The following is a 9,393-nucleotide window of genomic DNA, read 5'->3' as shown; positions in this document are numbered from 1 at the left end:
CAGAGTCAGTGACATAGCCACAAAGGACTAAAGTGGAGAGTGAAGTGTCCAGCTGATAAGAAAAGAGGGCATATGCACAACAACACCCACACTTGCAGATAATACCCACTTGACCTGGCTTCAAATGATTGGATGATCAGAGCTCAACTAGAAGAAGAAAGAAGAGGAAAAAAAGAATTATCTGATACAGTTTGATGAACTTGACCTACACCTATGGATGCAGTAGCTCAAAAGAAAGAATAAATCTTTACAGCAAGAATCATTCCCACCCCCTCCATACACAGAGTAGACAGGGATGGGCAACTTGGACATTAGCTACCCAAAGTGGGGTGGGGGTGGGGCTACAAAGGCAAGAAGTGATTGGCTTACAAGCTTTCAAGAGCGAACCTAGATCCATAGGGTGTGGAGGAAGGTAAAATCTCCACTGAGTAGTATCCAATCTGTCTAGGTGGGGTTGATGAAAGGAAATGCAGATAGGTCATTTGTGATACAATGGTGAATAATTGTTATCAGAACTGATTGTGAGGGTTGGAATGTAAAGGTAGACATTTTGTAGCAAGGAGGGAAGTGATTGACTTTGCAGTCTAGGAGCGGAGGTTCCTGGGACCATCAAGTGAGAAGAGTGGAGAGTGGGACCCTACCCAGAAAAGCAGTGATGCCTGAGATGGAGGCAGAGATGATGACGTGGAGAGATGGAGCGGCTAGGGACTTTAGACCCAGAGAGGAAGAGTGTCTGTGTGCTGAGGACCAGGGGGCGGGAGCGGGGCAGGCTTGCAGGGTATACCCTTTGGTTGGTTGATGATGCATGGAGGGGATTGTAACCATGGCAATGAAGCAATATATGATAGGATGAATGTAAAATTAATGTTTTCCCATGCAAACTATCACATAATTCACAATAAAACATTAAAAAAAAACCACCCAAAAACCTACCACCAAGAAAGAAGAGCTGGGAGTAGAGTATGTCCTTTGGACCTGTGGTCCCTACACTATGATGTTGAGAGTGATGTTGGGAACGATTTGAGCTGAAGGTCTCAGACTTGGGTTTACTTTAACTGAAGGATTGCAACTGAACAGTTGTGATCCAGAAAATCGGGCTGATCCCACATCATCTTGCCCCACTGAGGAACTTGTAGGGCTGCCTCAGGGGACAGGGAATTTGCAAGGCGTTTTCCTTGTATGACCTTCAGTTCAAGCCTGCAAATACATCTTGCTGCCCTATGTCTGTTTCCCTAGCAACTACATTCTTCTGATAAAGTCCCGCTACTGTTTGCATCTATACACCCGCTACTGTTTGCATCTATGCACTTTTACCTGCCCCCTCTCTCCTTTGGTTTGTGTATATAATAAATGTGCTGAACCTAGGTCAGGGTCACAATATCTCCATCAGAGTGCTGTGTCCCACCTAGTCTCAACTTTACTATTTTCATTTTGTGTCTTGTGTCTTCCTTTTTTTCTAATCTCCTGTCACCCCTACTCAGGTTTAATCTCTCCATATGGGTTATGGAGTATAGCCATTTGTTGGACGCGGCACTATGAGCTCCTAAACTTAGAGGAAGATTGATGCCAAAACACAAGGAGATGTTCAAGGAATGTTGGGTCTACAGAAAGGAGACAAATGTGAATTCAGATTTCTAGCTTCCTAAACTGTGAGACAATAAATTTCTGATTGTTAAAGCCATCCATTTGTTGTATTTCTGTTAGAGAAGCTCTAGACAACTAAGACATAGACACACACACTTAAATAAAAGATTTTATCTTTTGTGTATTATATTTACATCTCTTTTCTTTCATACCAAGATTTTTGATATTCAAGGGCAACAAAAAGTCATACTCACTTTATTCATTACTTTTTCCATATTATTAGGATCATAATGCTCATATTAAACCCAAACCCAAACCAATTTCATTGCAGTTGATTCCAGCTCATGGTAACCCTATGTATTACACAGAGCACTATGTGTATTGACTTTACTGTAATGTTTTTGGAAGATTATCAGGCTTTTCTTCTGTGGCTCCACTGGGTAGGTTCAAATTGCCAGCTTTAGTAACTGAGAGCAAACAGTTCGTGCCACTACAACCACCCCAACACTCATCTGGTGACCTGTGTGTTGTGGTGCAGGAAGCTAGGCCATTGGTATTTTAAATACCAGCAGGGTCACCAATAGTGAACAGGTTTTAGCGGAGTTTCTACTAAGACAAAGTAGGAAGAAAGAGAGGCAGACCACTTCTGAAGGGTTAACTGCTGAAAACCTTATGAGTAGCAATGGAACATTGTCTGATATAGTTTCAGAAAATGAGTCCCTCAGGTTGGAAGGACTGGGGAAGAGCTACCTCCTTAAAGTAGTGTTGACCTTCCTGATGCAGATGAAGCAAAGCTTTTGTGACCTTCATTTGCTGATGGGGAACAACTCAAAATGAGAAGAAACTGCTGCAAATATCCATTAATAATTGGAATGTGGATTGTATGAAGTATGAATCTAGGAAAATTGGAAGTTGTAAAAGATTAATTGGAATGCATAAAGATTGATATCCTAGGCATTAGTGAGCTGAAATGGACCGGTAGTGGCCATTTGGAAACAATCATATGGTTTACTATGCCACAAATAACAAATTTCACTGCATTCATCATCAAAACGAGCATTTCAAGAGCATCTCGAAGTACAATGCTGTCTGTGATAGGTTACCATCTGTAACAAAACCACTTAATATGACTGTAACTGTTAGGGTTCTGTGTCAACTTGACGAGGCCAGGATATCCAGAGGGTTAGCAGTTAAGATGTGCTCATTTCTATGGTGATGAATCCTAATAGCTCTGTGAAGAGCAGCTATGAGCAGCCAATAAATAAAGGGATGTTTCCTGGGAGGGGTGGCCTACTTCCAATAAAATGCTATAATGGACACACAGGAGGGACTCTCTTCTTCTGGGAAACTACTACTCTACAATTGTAAGATAAATAAACTTCTCTTTGTATATACATATAAATGTTTCACTGGTTTTGCGTCTCTAGAACACCCGTCCTAAGACAATGACTTTTATTCAAATTTATGCACAACTCACTAAATCCAATGATGCAAAAATTAAAGAATTCTACCTACTTCAAGAAAATTATACAGGAAGAAAGCAAAAAAAAAAAAAAGTCATTAAAAGACAAAAAGAAGGAAAAGATCAAAATGGGTATTAGAAGAGACACTGAAACTTGCTCTCCAGCATAGAGATGCTAAAGCAAATGGAAGAAATGAGGTACAAGAGCTGAACAGAAAATGTCAAAGATGAGCTCTGGAAGATAAAACCAAATATTGCAACAAAATGTGCAAAAATGTGGAGTCAGAAAACCAAAAAGGAAGAACACGCTCAACTTTTTTCAACATTGTCCTCTGGGTTCTGGCCCAAACTTATGGTGAGGTGGGAGAAGGTAATGTTGACAGGCACCCACAGGTCATCAGTGAGTAGGGCTTAGGTGTAGAATGATCTGCACTTAAAGACTGGGTTTTCAAATCAAATTGGGGAGACCACGATGATGCTAGATTAACCAGTCAACAAAATTCCAGATGGCAAAAGTTCAGAAATTTAACAATGAAAAAAAAAAAAAAAAGTTTTGTGTTGTTCTGAGTCTCTGCTTCGAGGAGGATGTGATGTTGAACTTTGATCACAAGATGGCGATCGAGACCGTAATTAAAACTTCTTATCTCCATTTCGGCTTTAAAGGGAATCCCCGTGGCCGCTGGAGATTTTATAAGGGGCTTCCCGGAATGCGCTTCGCGTCTCCTTCCTTTCTCATATTACCTTGATCCGTGCCTCTCTACAAAGGGAGTGGGTAGATACTGAAATCCAGAATGCAGAGGAGATGGGCAGCTTGCCAGACCACTTACAGAAGTCCTGCAGCGTTGTGCCTCGTCTCTTCCCCCTTCTCTCCTGCTTAAATGCCTTCCTTTATAGGTCTTTGTTCTTAAAGACTGCAATCACCACCTTCATTACCACAGCCCCCAGCTGCAGCTACAGAAAGCTGGGCCAAAGAGAATTTGAATTTAATCTATAAAATAGTTTTAGGAATCCATAACAAAATCGGGTAATTTAAAAGTTAAGAGGTAAAGAAACAAGTCCATTTGGCAAATTGGCTGTTCTGTGACCTCAGGTCAGTTCCCCATCACCTGAGATGTCCTTAGATACTTGATTGCACTCTACCGATTGCAGATTATAATGTTGCAGATTATAACGTAATTCTACTAGTACTGAGCTCCACGAGGTCAGGGATTCTGTCTGTTTTTATTCACGGGTGTATTTCCAGTGCCTGGTCTAAAGCAGGCACTTAATTAGTATATGTTGAATGAGAGATTGAAAAATTAGAAAGCTTCAAGCCAAGATAGTCTAAATACTTTAGTGTCAGGGTCAGTTTCTAGAACTAAGGTTTGGTGCTCTTTTCACCAATTTTTATTATCCCAGCAATATTTTTATTTACGGTATTTTAGTTGTAATTATTGAATGAAAGGCTCCACTCTTCTTTTTTATATTGTGATGAACATACACAAGAGAACATGCAATTTAACTATTTCTACATGCTGTAGCATAAACACTGGACTGCTAACCGCAGGTTGGTGGTTCAAGCCCACCAGTAGATCCTCAGAAACTCTGTACAGGATTGTTATTACTTGGAATTGACTCAATGGCACTTAGCAACAACAACACATGCACAATCCAGTGACGTTTGTTACAATCTTCCAGTTCTGCAACCATTTTCCCTATTCTTTTCCAAATCATTCCTTCCATTCCCTCTTAAAGCAATTTATTCACCAGAGAACTGGAAAGGGATTTTCATTTTGTCACAAGTATCATCTGAATGATGTATATTATTTCCTTTTTCACCCTCAGCACACTTAGAGCTACTTCTTACTTCTTTCCCAGACGAAAGCTTTGTGCAGTATCTTTTGTTTAGCTTTCTTCTCATCCTTAAAGAACATCTTTACACTTTACCTGAATATGAATATAAATAAGTATATTTATGTCTACATGTATTAGGAGGGACCAGTTCCTGGAGAAGGACACCATGCTTAGGAATGTGGAGTGGTAGTGAAAAAGAGGAAGACCCCCAATGAGATGAATTGGCACAGTGGCAGCAGCAATGGACTCAAGTGTATCAATGATTGTGAGAGTGGCACAGGACTGGTTAGGGCTTCGTTTTGCTCAGCATAAGGTCACTGTAAGTTGGTGCCGACTTGATGGCACCTAACAACAACAACATGAGTAGATGCATGCACAGACACAAGTACCTGGTCTAGAATCTTGGTTTCAAGGAATTCTTTTGACCTCTTTATACAGATTAAACCCAAACCAAGCAAAACCCTGTTGCCTTTGAGTCGATTCCAACTTGTGTTACCTAGTAGGTAGCTGTTCCGTAAGCCTTTTATGGGCTAGAATCTTTACCGAAGCTGCTCACTAGGTCTCTCTTTGGTGGCACCACTGAGTGGGTTTGAAATGCCAACCTTTAGGTTTGTTGTTGTTGTTATGTGCTGTGGAGTCGGTTCTAACGCATAGTGACCCTGTACAGGGTTTCTGAGGCTGTAAATCTTTATGGGAGCAGAAAGCCTCATCTTTCTCCCGTGGAATGGCTGGTAGTTTTGAATTGCTGACCTTGTGGTTCACAGCCAGATTCGTAACCACTACGCTTATGGTATATCCCATTTTCCCTTCCCCCAGAGAAGCCAAAATGGCTTGCCCATTGTCTTAATGGCTGTATTCTTATTTAAATTTCCTAGTCCTAGAACAGCCTGCTTGTTTCAACAATCTGTCTGCCAGGCTTAGTATTCTCATGAATTCCTGAAGCTGGACCACACCCACAAGAGTTATTTCTCACACCATCATCGTCTTCTCAATATTAGAAGGTAGCACTGGAGCATGACCCAACACCTTTCATTTCTTATCTCCTCTCACCATATGAGCACTGTGTGGTTGGAGGTTCTTGTTGCTTTAAGGCAAGAAAATCTGAGTTTAGACAAAAGAAAAGTCACATGCTCAATCCAGAGAAAGAGAGAACCTAAACCACAGAATCTGAATTTGTGGGACCCAACAAGTAACATATTGTGATATAGTGAAGTATCTAATGTTTCTTCTAGCCATAGTCCCACCAAACAACATTTCTGCCCTGCTGGGTCTGGGCAAGAGAAGGCAGGAGAAGTCACTGATAGGATGGCATGATTCAGCTGTGGATGTTAACAGAGTTAATTGTGAAAACTTAAATCTAGCATGAGTTTAAAATGAGCCATCTCTGAAACAGGAGTAGGAGGATTCTTTACTATCACAGACGAAGAGCCAGCAGTGGAGCATGTCCTTTGGACCCTAGGATCCCTGACACTGAACCTTCTCGCCCCAGGGACAGAAAACTGTGACACTGGAGCAGTAGCTGGGGAGCAGCAGCAGCAAAGCCAAGAACCAGAGCAGGAGGCAGAGCAGTGGCCTTTACCCCCCAAGGATTAAGGAAAACTGAGTGACTCAGGGCAGGAAACTTGCTTGTAGAGTGGGGTGCCTTTAGGTGCTTACATCGGGGAGCTAGGTTTGCTTACCCCAGAGCTAGAGCCAAGTGCCTTTAGGCTGAGGCTTATGGTGGAGTCGTGTGTCCCATGGACATTTATCAGAAGCTGACTGGAACAATTGTGCCCTGACCCTGAATTATAACCTGTTAGCTTCCTTAATAAGCTCCATAACTGTGACTATGGTGTCTGAGTTCTCTGTGGCCATTGCAATGGATTATCGAGTCCAGTTGAGTAGAAAGGGCTCTGGGAGGAATGGTTTGGTTCAATTTTTGCACATAGTCATTATCAAGCCAGGCAATTCTTAGGCAAGGTAAGGTTGGTAATCAGTGGCTTTACGTCCCTAGCTATCGATATGGTTGTTGTGGTTGTGAAGTGCTGTTGAGTAAATTCTAACGCGTAGCGACCCTGTATAGGGTTTCCAAGGAGCAGCTGGTGAGCTTGAACCACCAACCTTGCAGTTCAAATGGTTTTGCAATCTGGTGCACTAACCCGCAGCGCCACACCAGGACTCCTATCTATATGGACATATTCATTATCAATTCAGGCAATTCTTAAGCAAGATAAAGTTGGAAACCATTGATTTTACCAGAACTCCAAAATCAATGGTTTCCAACATTATCTTGCTTAAGAATTGCCTGGATTGACAATGAATATGTGGCTTGTTGAGTCCCACTTTAGCAAATTCTCATTCTGTGGTTTTGGCTCTATCTTTCTCTGGGTTGGAGCGTGTGACTCTTGTTTTGTCTAAATTCAGACTTTCTCACATCAAAGCAACAAGAACCTCCAAGGGTTCTCCTCATATGAGCAGAGGAGAAGGGAAATGAAAGATGTTGGGTCATGGTGAAGTGCTAGCTTAGTGTGCCACTTCTCATATTGAGAAGATAGAGTAGGAAAGAGAGAGCTGGTCATAAGGATACCAATCATGAGCCCACAAGAATCAGGTAAGGTTAGGTTAGTAAATCGGGATGTGTGGCAAGGTGGTGACCACAGCCGAGTTTAAAGGTCAACTGAAGCTCTGTCTGCTTGTTACCAGAATCTGGGTTTTTATTTTTTGGAAAAGGGAAATTGTAAATCTGGTTTTTATCTGAAATCAAACATGTGGATGTGAGTCAACTCTGCAAGGATCAAGTCAGTCACATTTGAAGTAGAAATGTGGTTCAGGAGGCTCAAATTTAAAGCCTCTCAGGCTCCTGATGTAGATGTAAAAGGAGACAGAAAATGTGCATTTTACTTATAGGTGCTAAGGGACTTTGCCCGTGAGGCATTTGACCCTGTCAAATCAGTACTTCTCTCTCAGGTACTTTTCTCTTAATGATGCTGAATTTGTACAATTTAGAAATAAAATAATTTATTAATTAAAAATGGCAACAAGCATGAACATAACAAACAAGAGAAGTCAGGCAACTGATCAAAATATGCCATCAATAAGACTTCCCTGTTAAAATTCACAAAGTGAATTGTGAACTTATATTTAACCACCGAGCTGCATGATATTTTTAGCTTACTATTCTTTTTATTGTGCAGTTGACTTGCTCTCCTTTACTACAGCTAAGGACAGGATGGATAATTACTCTCTCAGGTGACTATATTATTTAAGATGAAAATTTGGATCCAATTCCCAGGCATTGATTCAGTTTTATTATTTTGCATATACATTCACGAGAAATCCATATAACACTTGGGATTTTTTTGGGGTAGTAAGTTTTATTATTTAACTCTATCTTTTAAATTTAAAGAAGAAATTTGCTTTTGCATTAGACATTTGTCATTTCAGGATTGGGTCTGCTTTAGAACCTGTGCTTATATTTTAAAGGGCTACCTCACACCTGTTAGAAGTTCTTGGGTGATGCAAGTGCTTTATGCTCAACTGCTAACCCAAAGGTTGGCGGTTTGAACCCACTCAGTTGATGCCCATTGTGGAAGAAGGCTTGGTGATCTACAGAAGTAAAGATTTCATCTAGGAAAGCCCTATAGAGCTATTCTATTCCATAACACATGGGGTCATTATGAGTTGGAATCCACTCAGCAACAATGGGGTTTCACACCTGGTGTGGTGCTGTTATAGGATAAAGCACTGGATTGCCAGGTTGGTTTGAACCACAAAGTCAGTGGTTCAAGCTCACCAGCTGCTCCTTGGAAACCCTATACAGGGTCGCTATGAGTCTGAACTGACTTGACAACAACAACAACCCTTATTTCAGTGGTGGAATTTTATCATCTTTGCTTAATATGCCCTGACCGACCATCTGCTGATTACACCATGCAGGTTAAACTTCAGGGATTAGTAGGACTAGATGAGGTATTTTTGCCTGAGTCCCAGATACAAGTCAGATAATAATAGCATGGGAGGACTAGGATGAACATTACGCTGAGTTGAGTATAAGCAGCTGGTTAAGGCGTCTCCCACTGGATTGAAGTGTCTGGTGCTACCTGCCACTTCATGATCTGGTCCCATAGACAGACCTGTTGGGTTGTTTTGCAGCCCACCTCCACTCTAGCAGATTTTGTCTTGAAGTTTCATCTTTTTTCTGACAATGTTAAATTTTATTTGAGTTCTGCTATCCTAGAAAACAGGGCTAGTTAAAAAAAGTTTTTCTGCCTTTTATATTCTGCAAAATGGTGTGATACAAAGAATAAAAAAAGAGCCCCTTGTTTGACTTGATAATACTATTTGCTACACATTAAAAACCCAACCAATAGGACAACCAAAAACAATTGCTGAGGGGCTGATTCCAACTCACAGCAACTCCCTGTGTGTCCGAAGAGAATTGTGCCCCACATGATTTTTAATGGTTAAGACTTTTCTTCAAACCTCCCTCCTGAGCAGTTGAATGTGTTGACCAAAACTTCGTCTCTCATACTTTG

Source organism: Chrysochloris asiatica, unplaced genomic scaffold (assembly GCF_000296735.1).
Source record: "Chrysochloris asiatica unplaced genomic scaffold, ChrAsi1.0 scaffold00038, whole genome shotgun sequence".
Lineage (NCBI taxonomy): Eukaryota > Metazoa > Chordata > Mammalia > Afrosoricida > Chrysochloridae > Chrysochloris > Chrysochloris asiatica.
Note: the sequence above shows the minus strand (reverse complement) of the source record.